Below are 18,055 nucleotides of genomic sequence, written 5' to 3'. Positions count from 1 at the left end.
TGTTTTATTTAATATTTTTAAAAATAGTTTAAGACATTTTAAAATATTATTTGAAATGTCTCTGCTCATCAGCAGTGAGTGGTCAAAAGGATGTTGGGTCGGTTCTCGAGACAAGCCTCAGAATCTGCCTCTGGAGGCTGAGTCGCCACTTAAAGCCTCTTGGTCCAGTTACAGCACACCATGTTCATGTCATAGGAGCAGAATTAGGCCATTCGTCCCATTGAGTCTACTCCGCCATTCATTCATGGCTGATGTATCTTTCCCTCTCAACCCCTCTCTCCGGAGCCTTCTCCCCATAACCTCAGACAATTGGTAATCGGTCAATTGCCACCTTTATAATTGTATCATGATCATTGTATCTGATCATTTCAACAATAATACCCAAAATTTGACCTCCACAGCCCGTCTGCGGCAATGAAGCAGTAAACCCTCCAGGACAATTGGACTTAGGAGGCTGCAAAAATGATGTGTGGCTACAGCGAAAGCAGACCAAGGGTGCGAGCAGACGTGTATCTTTACACAAATACTACCCGACTTCCTGAGTATTCCAGCACTTTCTGTTTTTACTTCAAGTTTCCATCAGCTGTAGATTTTTGCTTTCGGGCCATTCAGCCATACATCCAATACTGCTGAGTCAAGTCAAGTCATTGTCATTTGTACGAACACAGTCAGATATAGGTCCAATGGAAGTCTGGCTTGCTTGTAGCAGCATCACGAGCACATTGTAGATTGAGACCACACACAAAAACATTAATTATGTATTTATGTAAATACACAAAATTCATCAAGGCATAAAAAAAGAGGGAGGAAGTTTTTCAAAACAGCAAGACATTTGTGCAAAACACAATCAGAAACAAAAACAAGTCCAAAAGAATGTCCTTTAGTTCTGAGGCTATGACCTCTAGTCCTAGACTCTCCCACTCGTGGAAACATCCTCCCCACATCCACTCTATCCAAGCCTTTCACTATTCTATATGTTTCAATGAGGTTCCCCCTCATTCTTCTGAACTCCAGCGAGTACAGGACCAGTGCTGGCAAACACTCATCATAGGTTAACCCATTCATTCCTGGGATCATTCTTGTAAACTTCCTCTGAACCCTCTCCAGAACCAGGACATCCTTCCTCAAATATGGTGCCCAAAATTGTTCATAATATTCCAAATATAGCCGGACCAGCACCGTACTTAGCCTCAACATTACATCTTTGTTTTTGTATACAAGCCCTCTTGAAATAAATGCTAGCATTTATTGTGCATGGTCTTTCAAAAACCTGATGTTTATATGAAAGTAGCAGTTCCTGAACCTGACGGTGTGCAACTTCAGGCTTCTGCACCAATGGTAGCAGCAAGAAGAGAATCTACCTAGATGGTAGAGATCCCAGATGATAGATGCTTCCTTCTTGAGGCAGTACCTCATGTAGATGCTTTTGATGGTGGGGAGAGCTGTGCCTGGATAGACCTGTCAATGATTTCCTGATTCTACCCTTGCCTCAGCTCCTCTGTTACGGATACTGTCATGTATGCCCCTTCTAAGCTAGATTGGCCACAAAGCTAGCTCCATTTCCCCACTTTGAGTGCAACATTGACTTAAAGCCCTGTCCCATGGTACGAGTTCATTCCAAGATTTCTCACGAGTTTTGCCCCGATTCGAACTCGGAGATTTACGGTAATGGCCACTCGTCGGTACTCGGGGCTCTCGTGGACATTTTTCATCATGTTGAAAAATCTTCACGAGTCTTCCCGTGCTTACCTGTCGTTAGCGAGTCTTCCCGAGTACCTGCCGTTGGCGCTAAGAGACTTACCCGAGCTCCGACGTACCCGCTATGTTCATTCTTCGTGCTTACCACGAGTTTGATTTTTTTTAAACTCGGGAGAGCTCTTGGAATAACTCGTACCGTGGGACAGGGCTATTATTGAATGCCACCAACGTTTTCTGCTGTTATTTCTGTTTTTGAATGTTTTGTGATGATAAAGCTGCTGTAGGAATAATGGTGTCACTATTATTGTTTGTGTTTAAATCGTGCAATTAAAACCATACTCAAACCAACACTAAACATGTTTAATTCATCCTTGATCAAGATTTCCAAGCCAGTGACAATTAGTGCAGAATTATAGTTAGCTCTGTACAGAGAGTTCTTATCTGTTAGGCTCGGAGTTAATATTGCCTAAGCTAATCTGATTCATACGATTACTGTAAAAGGAGGCATTGTTACAATACATCTGCTCTGTGTTCTTACCCCCTGAACCAGGGCTAAAAAAATGGTGTGTTAATTCAGTTATCAAACAGCACACTGAAGTGATTTGTCTTTGAATTTGAATATCATTCATGGGCATTTGTTTGATTAGGTAGCTTTCCCATAATGCATCGATAGTTCCATCACACACTGTTGATGAGTGGAAGCGCATTTTGTATGCAAATTACTTGTGTTTAGTGCAGCATTACATGAATAAACCTGGTTACTGAGTGCTGATTAGTCCGTTTGCGACTGTTTCATGTCGCCAGGGTGATACTGCTCACTTTTTGGCGCTTACAAACGAGGACCTGTGTTGAAGAAAGTTCTATGATGCCTCTAATTTGCTCTCCATGCAAAAATAAAATTCCAGAAATTATTATATTTTACTCTGATGCAGTGGTGAAGGTAGTGGACCCTGCTGCCTCACAGCTCCAGCGGCCCGGAGTCAGTCCTGACCTCTAGTGCCATCTGCGTGGAGCCTGTTCTTTCTGTGATCACTGAGTTTCTCCCTGGTTCTTCACTTTCCTTCCACGTCAAATAAACGTGACTTTTTTGGTAGTTTAACTGGCCATTGTAAATTGCCCCCAATGTGCCATCAATAATTATAATTGGGTTTTGTGTTGGATTAGTGTAAATGGGTGGTCGATGGTCGGCAGGCAGAGGTTTGGTGGACCAAAGGACCTGTTTCCGCACTGAACCTCTCTCTGACTATAACTCCTCAAAAGACAGAACTGAGCACCTTTTATCAGCTTATCCCAAATTCTGCTGCCTGTAAGTTAGCATGACTACCAGTTCCTGACAACCATCCTCGCTGTCGGCACTATCCCACCTCTTCCCAGAAACACTGGCATCCCATACTTTGGTGTGAATCCCTCCATGCCCTTGCCTCTCCCTATGTTGCTAAACCCTTCCAGCCCTACACTTCCCTAAGATCTTTGTGAACTTCAGTCCTGGCCTCACACATCCCCGCTGGGGAAGCTTACAATCCAGCCCCTTTTTATAATTTTAGATTTCTCTAACTTCAAGTAACCTTACATTCCCTCTCTCTACATCCCTCCCCCACCCAAGTAATTGTACTAGTTTCAAGTCTTCTTGTTGAGTCTCATTGTCTGTAACTCAATTTCATCTAGCCAACAGCTCAACTATTCTAGTGTCTTCTACTAAACCATTCCAGATTATTCCACTAAACTATTCCACTATTCGAAGGGCCGAATGGCCTACTCCTGCACCTATTGTCTATTGTCTATTGTCAATGGCCTGTTTCCTTTATCATTGTTACTTTTTTTCATATCTTTCATTCATTTGTTCCATATCTCTCTATTTCACCGCCTATATCTCTCATGTCCATTTCCCCCTAGCTGGCAGAGGTAGCCAGCTGCACTCTCAGCAGAGGTAGCCAGCTGCACTCACATGATAGCTGTCACAGCCAGCAAAGCCCCATCTACCTGGCCCAATGGTCTTTGACACTCATAAACATTCCAGTGACTTCTGGAAAATGAACTTAAAATAATTAAAAACTCCCATTACAAAATAAGACACTTAAAAGGCACCCAGTCACCCAAGAAAGATATAAAACATTGAAACAAACTTTAATAAAGGCAAGGAGACAGAAATGCTGGAGAAACTCAGCAGGTGGCAGCATCTATGGAGCGAAGGAAATAGGCAACGTTTCGGGTTGAGACCCGAAACGTTGCCTATTTCCTTCGCTCCATAGATAGAAACATAGAAACATACAAATTAGGTGCAGGAGTAGGCCATACGGCCCTTCGAGCCTGCACCGCCATTCAATATGATCATGGCTGATCATCCAACTCAGTATCCCGTACCTGCCTTCTCTCCATACCCCCTGATCCCCTTAGCCACAAGGGCCACATCTAACTCCCTCTTAAATATAGCCAATGAACTGGCCTCAACTACCCTCTGTGGCAGAGAGTTCCAGAGATTCACCACTCTCTGCGTGAAAAAAGTTCTTCTCATCTCGGTTTTAAAGGATTTCCCCTTTATCCTTAAGCTGTGACCCCTTGTCCTGGACTTCCCTAACATTGGGAACAAGATGCCGCCTCACCCGCTGAGTTTGTCCAGCATTTTTGTGTACCTTCGATTTTCCAGCATCTGCAGTTCCTTCTTAAGCATAAGCTAAAGATGGCTGCAATACAGGCCTGGCAGAGCATCACAAGAGAAGACACCCAGCAACTGGTGATGACCATGAATCACAGACCTCAAGCAGTCATTGCATGCACAGGATATGCAACAAATTACTAAACAATACTATTTTAAATTACATGACATTGCTGTGTCCCAAATGTTATGGTGCCCTGAAATGGGGAGACTATGTATAAAACACTGCTGTAATTTCTATAAGGTAAAACTAAAATGTATAAAAATGGCCTTTATTAAAATCTGACAATTGTGGAGTACAGAGGCAAATCAATAAATGATGGGTCTTTGTCCCAAACATTATGGAGGGCACTGTATATCAAGAAGACTGGAATACAAAAACAGAGATGTAACCCTGAGGCTCTATACGTGCTAGTCAGACCGTATTTGGAGTACTGCGAGCAAAATTGGGTCATATCTGAGGAAGGATGTGCTGGCTCTAGAGGGTCCACAGGAGGATTACAAGAAGGATTCCAGGAATGAGTGGGTTAACATAAGATGGGCGTTTGACAGCACTGGGCCTCTACTCACTGGAGTTTAGAAGGTTGAGGGAGGACCTCCTTCAACCTTCTGTCTACCTTCGATTTTCCAGCATCTGAAATTCCTTCTTAAAAACTTAATAAAGGCTGGCAGTCGCTTTGCCAGCATCTCCTCTTCTCCCATTCGCTTTGATAGAGGCTGCTGGTCCATGTTTAGTCACTGTGGGCTCAATCGGTAGGTTTCCCAGTCTGTGACCTGGGAGGTCTGTGCCACCCAGGTGGAAACCGGGACTTCCATGAGGAAATGTATCTGTCACGGCAGAGCACTTGGGTCCAGAACAGAAGTTTCCGACAACTATTATGCCATTAATTAAGTACTGTGAAGTAGAGCTCGTAAATCACGTTGGCTTGGGAGCAACCTTCATGGGGGTCGTCCCTTAGTGAAAGCTTCTTCCTGATGAACCGGCCTGCTTATGGTAATGAGAAACCCGATCATTCACTGCTGACCTGAAAATGACCCTTTACAAGGTTAGCAACCAGAGCCAATCAACCCAACACCAACGACTTAATCACAACAAAGTGTAAATTATGCACTGAATAATTCTGTAATCATGTGGGCATCACCTCCTGTGAGGCAGCTATGGAAAAACATGAAGCATTATTCGGAAAAATACAATTTGAAAGGAGTTATTCAAAGAAGTAGGTTTAAGGTAAAATGGGAAAAGTTGAGTGTGGCATGGTGGCGCAGCGGTAAAGCTACTGCCTTACATCGCCAGAACCCAGGTTCCATCCTGATTATGGAGTTTGTACATTCTCCCCATGACCTGCATGGGGTTTCCCCTGAGAAATTCGGTTTCCTTCCACACTCCAAAGACGTACAGGTTTGTCGGTTAATTGGCTTGGTATAAATGTAAAATTGTCCCTAGTGTGTGTAGGATAGTATTGATGTGTGGGGATCGCTGGTCGGTGCGGACTTGGTGGGCCTGTTTCTGCACTGTATCTCTCAACTAATTTAAACTAAACTAAATGTGCAAGACACGTTCTCTGGCATAGTGGGTGGTGGGTGCCTGGAACATGTTGCCAGCAGTGGTGGTGGAGGCAGATATGATAATGGTGTTTAAGATACGTTTGGAAAGGCACCTAGTAGATATGCAGGGAATTGAGGTGTGTGGATCATGTGCAGGCAGGTGAGATTAGATTAGCTCAGCGTCATGTTCGACACAGACGTTGTGAATCGAAGGGCCTGATTTTGTGCCGCACGGTTCTATGTTCCGTTCTATTCGATAGTAGAACTTTTTTTTTTTAAACATAACCTTGAACGCTTGTTCAAAGAAAGAGGTGTTGTGAAAAGCATGCACTTGGATAATGTTATAATGCTTAACGTTCACAACTAAGAATGGAATTGCTCGTCTCCTTTCATGACCAAGCTTACAAGCAGAGCAAAATCCATCCATGTCCGTGATCTTTCTTCCCAGCTCTATCAAAGTCAAAAAACATGACAACCCCTTGTCACACCTATAGCTGACCATGGGGCTTCTTGAAATGGAACGAAGCATGGAAGAGCGCAAAAAACCACACACCTTGCCCTCGACATTGAAGAGCAATACAGAAACACATTACCTGTAAAGTGAATTGAGAAACAAAGAAATTAGGGAGGCCCCAGGATGCAGAAGTAATGGATTTATTTAACTTTTTTATGAACATACTGTGGGCATATAACCATATAACCATATAACAATTACAGCACGGAAACAGGCCATCTCGACCCTTCTAGTCCGTGCCGAACATGTATTCTCCCCTAGTCCCATATACCTGCGCTCAGACCATAACCCTCCATTCCTTTCCCGTCCATATAACTATCCAATTTATTTTTAAATGATAAAAATGAACCTGCCTCCACCACCTTCACTGGCAGCTCATTCCACACAGCCACCACTCTCTGAGTAAAGAAGTTCCCCCTCATGTTACCCCTAAACTTCTGTCCCTTAATTCTCAAGTCATGTCCTCTTGTTTGAATCTTCCCTACTCTCAGTGGGAAAAGCTTATCCACATCAACTCTGTCTATCCCTCTCATCATTTTAAAGACCTCTATCAAGTCCCCCCTTAACTTTCTGCGCTCCAGAGAATAAAGCCCTAACTTGTTCAACCTTTCTCTGTAACTTAGTTGCTGAAACCCAGGCAACATTCTAGTAAATCTCCTCTGTACTCTCTCTATTTTGTTGACGTCCTTCCTATAATTTCGCGACCAAAATTGTACACCATACTCCAGAATTGGCCTCACCAATGCCTTGTACAATTTTAACATTACATCCCAACTTCTATACTCAATGCTCTGATTTATGAAGGCCAGCACACCAAAAGCTTTCTTTACCACCCTATCTACATGAGATTCCACTTTCAGGGAACTGTGCACAGTTATTCCCAGATCCCTTTGTTCACCTGCATTCTTCAATTCCCTACCATTTACCATGTACGTCCTATTTTGATTTGTCCTGACAAGATGTAGCACCTCACACTTATCAGCATTAAACTCCATCTGCCATCTTTCAACCCACTCTTCCAACTCTTTAAAATTTTTACTGTTTCCTTTCAACCGAACAGGAACATAAAGATTCTGTACTCTTAAAATTTCACCTTTAAATGTACTCCATTTCTCTTCCACATCTTTCCCATAAAACAAACTGTCCCAATTTACTTATTTTAAATCCTTTCGCTTCTCCTCAAAGTTAGCCTTTCTCCAATCAAAAATCTCAACCCTAGGTCCAGTTCTGACCCTCTCCATAATTATATTAAAACTAATGGTATTGTGATCACTGGTCCCGAACTGTTCCTCAACGCATACCTCTGCCACCTGTCCCGTCTCATTTCCTAACAGGAGGTCCAGCACTGCCCCTCCTCTAGTAGGTACTTCTATGTATTGCTGCAAAAAACTATCCTGCACACATTTTACAAACTCCAACCCATCCAGCCCATTTACAGAATGTGTTTCCCAGTCTATTTGTGGAAAATTGAAATCTCCCACAATCACTACCTTGTGCTTACCACTGATATCTGCAATCTCCTTACATATTTGCTCTTCCAATTCTCACTCCCCATTTGGCGGTCTATAATACACCCCTATAAGTGTTGCTACCCCTTTCCCATTTCTCAGTTCCACCCAAATAGCCTCCCTAGACTAGCCCTCTAATCTATCCTGCCAAAGCACTGCTGTAATATCTTCCCTGATAAGCAATGCAACACCTCCACCTCTTGCCCCTCCAATTCTATCACACCTGAAGCAACGGAATCCTGGAATATTTAGTTTCCAATCACAGCCCTCCTGCAACCATGTTTCACTGATCGCCACAACATCATACTTCCAGGTGTCAATCCAGGCTCTAAGTTCATTCACCTTTCTTACAATGCTCCTAGCATTAAAATATACACATTTTAGAAACCACCCTCTCTTATTCTCTGTTCAAGAAGGAACTGCAGATTCTCTCTTATTCTCTGTTTATTGTCTTTTTCTTCTCTCTCCCCTACATTTTGGGTCAGAGTGCTACCATTCTCTGCCTCCTGCCTCACACACTGACTGCTAGCTTTCCCAATTCGAGTCCCTCGCCCCCAACCATACTAGTTTAAAGTCTCCCCAGTAGCCTTTGCAAATCTCCCCGCCAGGATATTGGTCCCCCTCGAGTTCAAGTGCAACCCGTCCTTTCTGTACAGGTCACACCTTCCCCAAAAGAGGTCCCAATGATCCAGAAATTTGAAGCATGACAGTATATATTCCTCACCCCTACTTAACTAACTAGCTTGCCAGCCCCCTTTAAAGAATAGTTGACAGCAAATGCATTGGTGTGGATCTGGAGTAGACCAAACTGAGTAAAGACCATCCATTTCTTTCTACAAAGGACATTTCTTTTCACAACTGCCCTTCTATAGATTTAGAGTCGTACAGCTCCAAAACATTCACTTCAGTCCAACAATTCCATGGTGATGAAGATGCCCAATCTAAGCTAGTCCCATTTGCCCATATTTGCCCCTATTTCTCTAAACCTTTCCTCCATGTAACTTTAAATATTGTTATACTTGCTACAACGACCTCTTCTGGCAACTCGTTCCATGTACCCACAAGCCTCTGTGTGAAAAGAGTCACCCTTCATTCCTATTAAATCTTTCCCCTCTTACTTTAAACCTCTGCCCTCTTGAATCCTCTACCCTGAGAGATATCCTGACCCTCACATTTCTCACCCATGACTTCTTTTGTTATCACCCTGTTTATTTCCTTCATGATTTTAGACACCACTATAACATCACCCGTAAGATCACAAATATTATTTGCACTTGTTCCAGCTCAATGGCATCCATCCCATAGCAGGGTGACCAAAACTGAACACACATACTCTATGTGTGGCCTCACTAATGTCTTGTACAACTGTAACGTAACGCCCTGTAGATTGATTGTGCATGTTAACGAATCACACATAGTTAGCATCATTAACCCCACCCCGCTTTAACGTTTATATTAACACTTGCTTCTGGCACTACTCAGTTCGAGCAGCAGTTGGCATGCTCTGACATCTAACCATCCTTCATGCTGTTAAAGTTTAAGTGCTGATTAAAGATGATTTTGGATCGCATAGTGTGACTGGAGATTGTGTACACGCCCCAACTTCTAAACGCAATTCTCTGACTGATGAAAGCAAACATGCCAAAAGCCTTCTTCACCACTATTTTCTGCATCACCATTTACAGGGAACGATGTACTTGTATTTCTCAGTCCCTCTGTTCTACAATGCTCCCTAGAGCCCTACTAGTCACTGCAAAGGTCCTGCCCTGGTTTGACTTCCGAAAGAGCTACACCTCTCACTTATCTGAATTAAACTCCATGCGCCATTCCTTGGCCAACTTGCAGTTGATGAAGATCACAATGTAATTCTTGATAAACATCTTCGCTGTCTAAAATATCACCTATTTTGGTATCATTTGCAAATTTATGAATCATACCCTGTATATTCTCAACCAAGTGTTGATATAGATGACATTTATTGCATTGCACGTTTGTGAGGACCATTGTATTCTTTTATTACTTATTCGCCGGTCTCATCCAATGCTGACACAGCCGACATTCCTTTCCAAACTGCTAAGAAGAAGTTGGTGGGGAACGGACTTCCTGGCCCATTGTAGGTATCAACCAGTTCTTTAGTGGGGTACTGAAGGAAATGATGCTTGACTTGGGGAATTTGCAAATGTTTGCGTTGTTGTATCTGTTGGTTGCATTTGTCCTTCTGAACCGAAGAAGCCATAGGTTGCAGACACATTGCAGCCAAGATGAAATAGAAGTAAAGGTACCTATCTTAGTGTCATTTGCCAATGTATAAATCGTGCCTCGTAAATTCCCATCCATTGAGTATAGAAGCTGGGATGTAATGTTAAAATTGTACAAGGCATTGGTGAGACCAAATCTGGAGTGTGGTGTACAATTTTGGTCACCCAATTATAGAAAGGATGTCAACAAAATAGAGAGAGTACAGAGGAGATTTACTAGAATGTTGCCTGGGTTTCAACAACTAAGTTACAGAGATAGGTTGAATAAGTTAGGTATTTATTCTCTGGAGCGCAGAAGGTTAAGGGGGGACTTGATAGAGGTCTTTAAAATGATGAGAGGGATAGACAGAGTTGATGTGGACAAGCTTTTCCCTTTGAGAATAGGGAAGATTCAAACAAGAGGACATGACTTCAGAATTAAGGGACAGAAGTTTAGGGGTAATATGAGGGGGAACTTCTTTACTCAGAGAGTGGTAGCGGTGTGGAATGAGCTTCCAGTGGAAGTGGTGGAGGCAGGTTCGTTGGTATCATTTAAAAATAAATTGGATAGGCATATGGATGAGATGGGAATGGAGGGTTATGGTATGAGTGCAGGCAGGTGGGACTAAGGGAAAAAAAGTTGTTCAGCACAGACTTGTAGGGCCGAGATGGCCTGTTTCCGTGCTGTAATTGTTATATGGTTATATGGTTATATGGTTATTGATATATCGTTGATATATATTAGATAGCAATGGGCCAAGCATCAATTCCTGAGGCACACCACTAACCACAGGCTCCTAGTCTGGAAAGCAACTTTTTACCACCATCCTCTGCTTCCTACTGTATCCAGATACCTAGCTCTCCCTAACATTCCAGATTGGAACCTTTGCTAAAGTCCATAAAGATGAAATCTACACCCTTTCCCTCATTCACCTCCTTTGTTACATCTTCGAAAGACTCAATCAAGCTTGTGAGACACAGTCGCCCTTGCGCAAAACATTCTAACTATTCCCGATCAACCCCTGTCTTTCCAAGTACATGTATATCTTATCCCTCAGAATCCCTTCCAGGGGTGTTCCTACCAGATGTTATGCTTCCTGTTCTTACTCTTCACAAGTTTATCTTTGTAATCCTCCTTAAATAGAGGTGATGATTCACATTTCTCACCCATGAATCCTGCAATTTTTTCTTTAGCTTCCCACAGTCCAGTTGTTGCGTGGTCTCCCTAAATGAAACTATCATTTTAGAATCATAGAGTCTTACAGCGTATAAACAGGCCCTTTTGGCCCAACTTGCCCACACTGGCCAACATGCCGCACCTGTTCTAGTCTTACTGCGTTTGGTCCATATCCCTGTAAACCTTTTCTATGCATGTATCTGTCTAAATGTTTCTTAAACATTGTGATAGTACCAGCCTCAACGACCTCCTCTGGCAGCTCGTTCCACACACCTATTTTAGAGTCAAGTCAAGTCAAGTCAAGTTTATTTGTCATATACACATACGAGATGTGCAGTGAAATGAAAGTGCCAATGCTCGCGGACTTTTGTGCAAAAGACAAACAACAAAACAACCAAACAATTTATAAACACAATCATAACACGCATATTCTTTTTCATAATAAATAATGGAAGGAAAAACGTTCTGTAGAGTTAGTCCCTGGTGAGATCAGGCGTTTACAGTCCGAATTGCCTCTGGGAAGAAACTCCTTCTCAACCTCTCCGTTCTCACCGCATGGCAACGGAGGCATTTGCCTGACCGTAGCAGGGGAACAGTCCGTTGCAGGGGTGGAAGGGGTGTCCCATGATTTTGTTTGCTCTGGAGTATTTGATTCACTGAATTTACAGTCAATGGATACATTGGCCATTGGACCAGATGTCTGGATTACTCCAGAGCCACAAGATGTCGTAGGTTCGGATTTTCAAAAGGCATTCGATAAAGTTGTTACTCAAATCAGGGCCTCAAGGGGTTTAGAATAATGTATTAAGATGAAGAGAAGAAGATTGATCAGTGGACAGAAGTTAGCGAGTTAAAAATAAATAGGTTATTTTAAGGTTGATAGATGCGTGGAATCAGTGCTGGGCCTTGGCTGTCTACAAAATGTGTTAATGAGCCAAAAGGAAGGGCAGAGTGTAGCATGTTGAAGATCTCTGATGAAGCCGAGCTGTGAAAGTAACATGAGGATAAAGTAAATGGGCAGGAAGGTGGAGAGCTGTGTGAAGTAATGCAAGGTGAAGCTAGGATGAATAGACAAAGGTTACTCCTGGAAACAGACAGTAATTGTCAATATGTTGGATCTGGAAATGAATCTTTGGGGCCAGCCTAATTTCCTTGCGGTTTAGATTGCTTTACAGTTAAAAGGTTTTCAGAATACACTTTGATAACAGATACAACACGGTGGTGCAGCGGTAGAGTTGCTGCCTTTCGGCGCCAGAGACCCGGGTTTGATCCTAACTACGGGTGCTGTCTGTACGGAGTTTGTACGTTCTCCCCGTGAACTAGGGATCTCCGGTTTCTCTGGGACCTCCGGTTTCCTCCCACACTCTTAACACGTACAGGCTTGTAGGTTAGTTGCCTTGGTATAATTGCAAATTATCCCTAGTGTGTGCAGGATAGTGCAAGTGTGTGGGGATCGCTGGTCGACGTGGACTCGGTGGGCCGAAGGGCCTGTTTCTGCACTATCTCTAAACTAATCAAAACGAAGATACATTTGGATCACCACTATGTAGAAATACTTGGGTTTAGTTTAGTTTAGTTTAGAGCTATGTTCAATAAAATCATGGGTTCTGTCCACTGGACTGTTGACTTCCTAATGTGCCTTTTGTGGACCTGGTGAAATGGCAATGGTACAGTGAGCGTTGCTTTGTTCAATATTATTAATTTTTGTTAAAAAAATTTCAAGTTGTGTGCTTATTTTCTGTTTGGCACCTAGCATTTACATCTTGCACTTGTTACTGTCCCTGCACTACAGATAGAAATTAGGATGACTCACCACCTAACCCTCAATCCATTATTACAGTGCATTCAGAAAGTATTCAGACCCCTTCACTTTTTCCACATTTTGTTACGTTACAGCCTTATTTTAAAATTGATTAAATTCTTCTTTTTTTATCATCAATCTACACACAATACCCCAGAATGAAGAAGCGAAAACAGGTGTTTAGACATTTTTGCAAAGCAATTAAAAATAAATAACTGAAATATCACATTTACATCATTATCCAGTCCCTTAAAATTGCACTTAGGTTCATCCTGTTTCTATTGATTATCCTTGAGATGTTTCTACAACTTGATTAGAGTCCACCAGTGGTAAATTAAATTGATTGTACATGATTTGGAAAGGCACACACCTGTCTATATAAGGTCCCACAGTTGACAATGCATGGTGTGCCAAGCTTGAGTGAGAGTCGTGGCCTCTCCCTCGCAATCTTGCAGAGAGACTAGGTCATGTCCAGGCATCAGGGGTTTTATAGACCTGCCCCCCCCCCCCCACACCTCCCCGTAAGGTGATTGACAGGAGAGAGGATCTCAAGGATTTTAAACACTCATAACCCTTTTATTTTTAATCGATCAGGAAAATCCTCGGGGCATGCACAGCGGAGGAGGACTGAGTAAGATGGCCAAAAATCACAACCATATATGGTAACGCTTTTTCTAAAATCAATATACAGCGCAGCCAGGAAGTGATCAAAATAAGATTTTTAATTATATAGATAGAACAGTACAGCACAGGTCAGGCCATTTGGCCAACAATAACTGCCGAACTCAAGGTAAACTCATCTCCAGTAGACACAAAATGCTTGAGTAACTCAGCGGGACAGGCAGTATCTCTGGAGAGAAGAAATGGGTGATGTTTCGGGTCAAGACCCTTTTTCAAATTAGTCTCCTCTGTCTGTATCCATATCTGTCCATTCTCTGCCTATCATCTTAATTGAAAATCCTCTTAAATTCCTCTATCATATCTGCCTCCACCACTACTCCTACCAATGTATTCCAGGCACCCACCATTCTAGGTAAAAATAACCTGCTCTGCACATCTCTTTTAAACTTTCCTCCTCTCACCTTAAAGCTATGCCCTCTGGTATTTGATGTTCACCTTGGGAGAAAGATCCTGACAGTCTACTCTATTTAGGCTACTTATCATTTTATATACTTCTATCAGGTCGCCCCTCAATCTCCACCAATCCAGATCAAACAATCGAAGTTTGTCCAACCTCTCCTTATAGCTAAGATTCTCAAATCCAGATGGTATTCTGGTAAACCTCTTCTGCTCCCTTTCCAAAGCCTTCACATCTTCCCTCTAATGGGGTGATCAGAACTACACACAATATTCCAAATACGGCCTAACTCATTAGATCATCTCATCCTAACATCTCATTAGAAACGGGAATAGTGCCGGGGGATTGGCGTACTGCGCATGTTGTTCCATTGTTTAAAAAGGGGTCTAAGAGTAAACCTAGCAATTATAGACCTGTTAGTTTGACGTCAGTGGTGGGCAAATTAATGGAAAGAATACTTAGAGATAATATATATAAGCATCTGGATAAACAGGGTCTGATTAGGAACAGTCAACATGGATTTGTGCCTGGAAGGTCTTGTTTAACTAATCTTCTTGAATTTTTTGAAGATGTTACACGGGAAATTGATGAGGGTAACGCAGTGGATGTTGTGTATATGGACTTCAGTAAGGCCTTTGACAAGGTTCCTCATGGAAGGTTGGTTAAGAAGGTTCAATGGTTGGGTATTAATGGTGGAGTAGCAAGATGGATTCAACAGTGGCTGAATGGGAGATGCCAGAGAGTAATGGTGGATGGTTGTTTGTCAGGTTGGAGGCCAGTGACGAGTGGGGTGCCACAGGGATCTGTGTTGGGTCCACTGTTGTTTGTCATGTACATCAATGATCTGGATGATGGTGTGGTAAATTGGATTAGTAAGTATGCAGATGATACTAAGATAGGTGGGGTTGCGGGTAATGAAGTAGAGTTTCAAAGTCTACAGAGAGATTTATGCTAGTTGGAAGAGTGGGCTGAAAGATGGCAGATGGAGTTTAATGCTGATAAGTGTGAGGTGCTACATCTTGGCAGGACAAATCAAAACAGGACATACATGGTAAATGGTAGGGAATTGAAGAATGTAGGTGAACAGAGGGATCTGGGAATAACTGTGCACAGTTCCTTGAAAGTGGAATCTCATGTAGATAGGGTGGTAAAGAAAGCTTTTGGTGTGCTGGCCTTTATAAATCAGAGCATTGAGTATAGAAGTTGGGATGTAATGTTAAAATTGTACAAGGCATTGGTGAGGCCAATTCTGGAGTATGGTGTACAATTTTGGTCGCCTAATTATAGGAAGGATGTCAACAAAATAGAGAGAATACAGAGGAGATTTACTAGAATGTTGCCTGGGTTTCAGCAACTAAGTTACAGAGAAAGGTTGAACAAGTTAGGGCTTTATTCTTTGGAGCGCAGAAAGTTAAGGGGGGACTTGATAGAGGTTTTTAAAATGATGAGAGGGATAGACAGAGTTGACGTGGAAAAGCTTTTCCCACTGAGAGTAGGGAAGATTCAAATAAGGGGACATGACATGAGAATTAAGGGACTGAAGTTTAGGGGTAACATGAGGGGGAACTTCTTTACTCAGAGAGTGGTAGCTGTGTGGAATGAGCTTCCAGTGAAGGTGATGGAGGCAGGTTTGTTTTTATAATTTAAAAATAAATTGGATAGTTATATGGATGGGAAGGGAATGGAGGGTTATGGTCTGAGCGCAGGTATATGGGACTAGGGGAGATTATGTGTTCGGCACGGACTAGAGGGGTCGAGATGGCCTGTTTCCGTGCTGTAATTGTTATATGGTTATATGGTTATAACCAAAGTCCAATAAAGTTGCACCATGAACAGCTGTAACAGCTTTGTCCCAACTCCTACCACTTCATTTGGTGTTGGTGTTGATATTGGTATTGGCATTGGTTTATTATTGTCACATGTATCAAGCGACAGTGAAAAAATGTATGTGGCATGCTTTGTGGCAAAACATACCATATGTCAATACATCAGCATATGAGACCACCGTTTAACAGTCTGAGAACTGCAGGGAAGAAGCTATTCCTGAATCTGGAGGTACACATGTTTGCAAGCTTTTGTATCATATGCCAAACAGGAGAGGGAAGAAGAGTGAATGACCGGAATATGAGTGGTCATTGATTATGTTGGATGTTTTCTGCTTTCCAGAGATGGTGTGAACTATAAGTTGAGTGAATGGGGGGGAGAGATCAGTTTGTGTAATGACTAGCCATGATGCATCCAAGTAGGATGCTTTCAGTAGTGCATCTGTAGAAATTGGTTGGACCAGGACAAATTGTTGATGATATGAACATCTAGGAACTTGAAGCTCTTGACTATTTCCACTTCAGCAACAATACAGACCGGGGCATGTAATCCACCCTGTTTTCATGACTAACTCCTTTATTTTACTGACATTGAAGGAAAGCTAGACGTCTTGGCAACATGCTACTAAGCTCTCAAACTCCTTCCTGAACTCTGTGTCACTGTTGTTTGAGATCCGGCCCACTACGATGGTATCATCTGCACACGTGGATGGAACTGGAGAAAATATGGCCATCAAGGGATTATAGTAAGAGGCCGTGAGCACAGCTTTGCAGGGAAACAAGGTTGAGAATTATCATGGAGGATGGTTTGTTGTCTATCATTACAGATGGCACTCATTTGGTCAGGAGGACAAGGATCCAATTGCAGAGGAGGTGGGGGAAGGTGCTGGGTCTTAGGTCTAGGTGTTTGGAGATGAGTTTGGTTGGAATTATGGTGTTGAAGGTGTAGGTTTAGTCAATATGTAGGACTCTGAAATCCATGTCCTTGTTAGCCAGATGTTCCAGTGATGAGTGTGGGTGGGGGCAGGGAGATGGCATCTGCAATGGAGCAGTTGCGGCAAAGGTGAATTGCAGTGGAACAAGGCAGTCCGGGAGGTTGGGAATGTTATTCGCCATGGCCAGCCTCTTAAAGAACTTCATGGTGGTGGACGTCAGAACCACTAGTCATTAAGGCACACTGTCTTGGGTATGGGGGCTTTCCATTTATCCACCTACGATACAGTATGTTATTCCCAACACGATCCAAAGTGGACTGGCTATAATTCTACGCCTTCCCTTAACTCCTTTAGTCATTTTAAATATCTCATTCAGTTTTAATCTTCCCTTTTTCAGGAATTACCAGCCTGGTCTGTGCCAGACGTAATCTCTTTTAGCCCCAGTATCATTCTGGTGGATCTGTACTTCAGTCCCCCTAGGACCAAAATATACACACTGAGGTGTTGACCTTGATGTTTGGTACAATGAAGATTAGTCACTGCTTTCCCACAGGTTCAGGTGGGTACATGTAAACCAGGTCGCCGCAGTATACCCGTTGAGCTACGGAGAGGCGATCCTTAAGGTAGCTTTAGCTTGCTTATATTCTTCCATGTGGAGCAAGGTAATCTGCAAAACTGACAGTGATTTATGTGTTTGCTATTGTTTTAAGGAAGGAGGTTGCAGAAATACTCAGCCTTTCGTTGACAGGGATTGTAACTAGTTCCCTTCAGCACTATAATTGGATCTGCAGCATACATATTATCCTTCATCTTGAAGTGTTCTTCCTTTTAGCAGCTCTGTTAATATCTTCTTTCATCATTCAGGAGGTGAAACTCTTCACTGAAATACTGTTCAAAACAGCAATGACAGATTTTTTTTTAATCAAATAGTTACTTGGTTTAGTGCACATTTGTATTTATCAGTGCATAAGCTGCGTTAAAGATAACAGATTGTATTCTTATCATCGTGACAAAATTGATCTTATCAGAGCTTTTACTTACAGGAGCAAATTGGACTCAAGTAAGTACAGAATTTGCAAGCAAAAA

The sequence above is a fragment of the Leucoraja erinacea genome, chromosome 5 (genome assembly GCF_028641065.1).
Source record: "Leucoraja erinacea ecotype New England chromosome 5, Leri_hhj_1, whole genome shotgun sequence".
NCBI classification, from domain to species: Eukaryota; Metazoa; Chordata; class Chondrichthyes; order Rajiformes; family Rajidae; genus Leucoraja; species Leucoraja erinaceus.
This window is presented reverse-complemented; position numbering follows the sequence as displayed.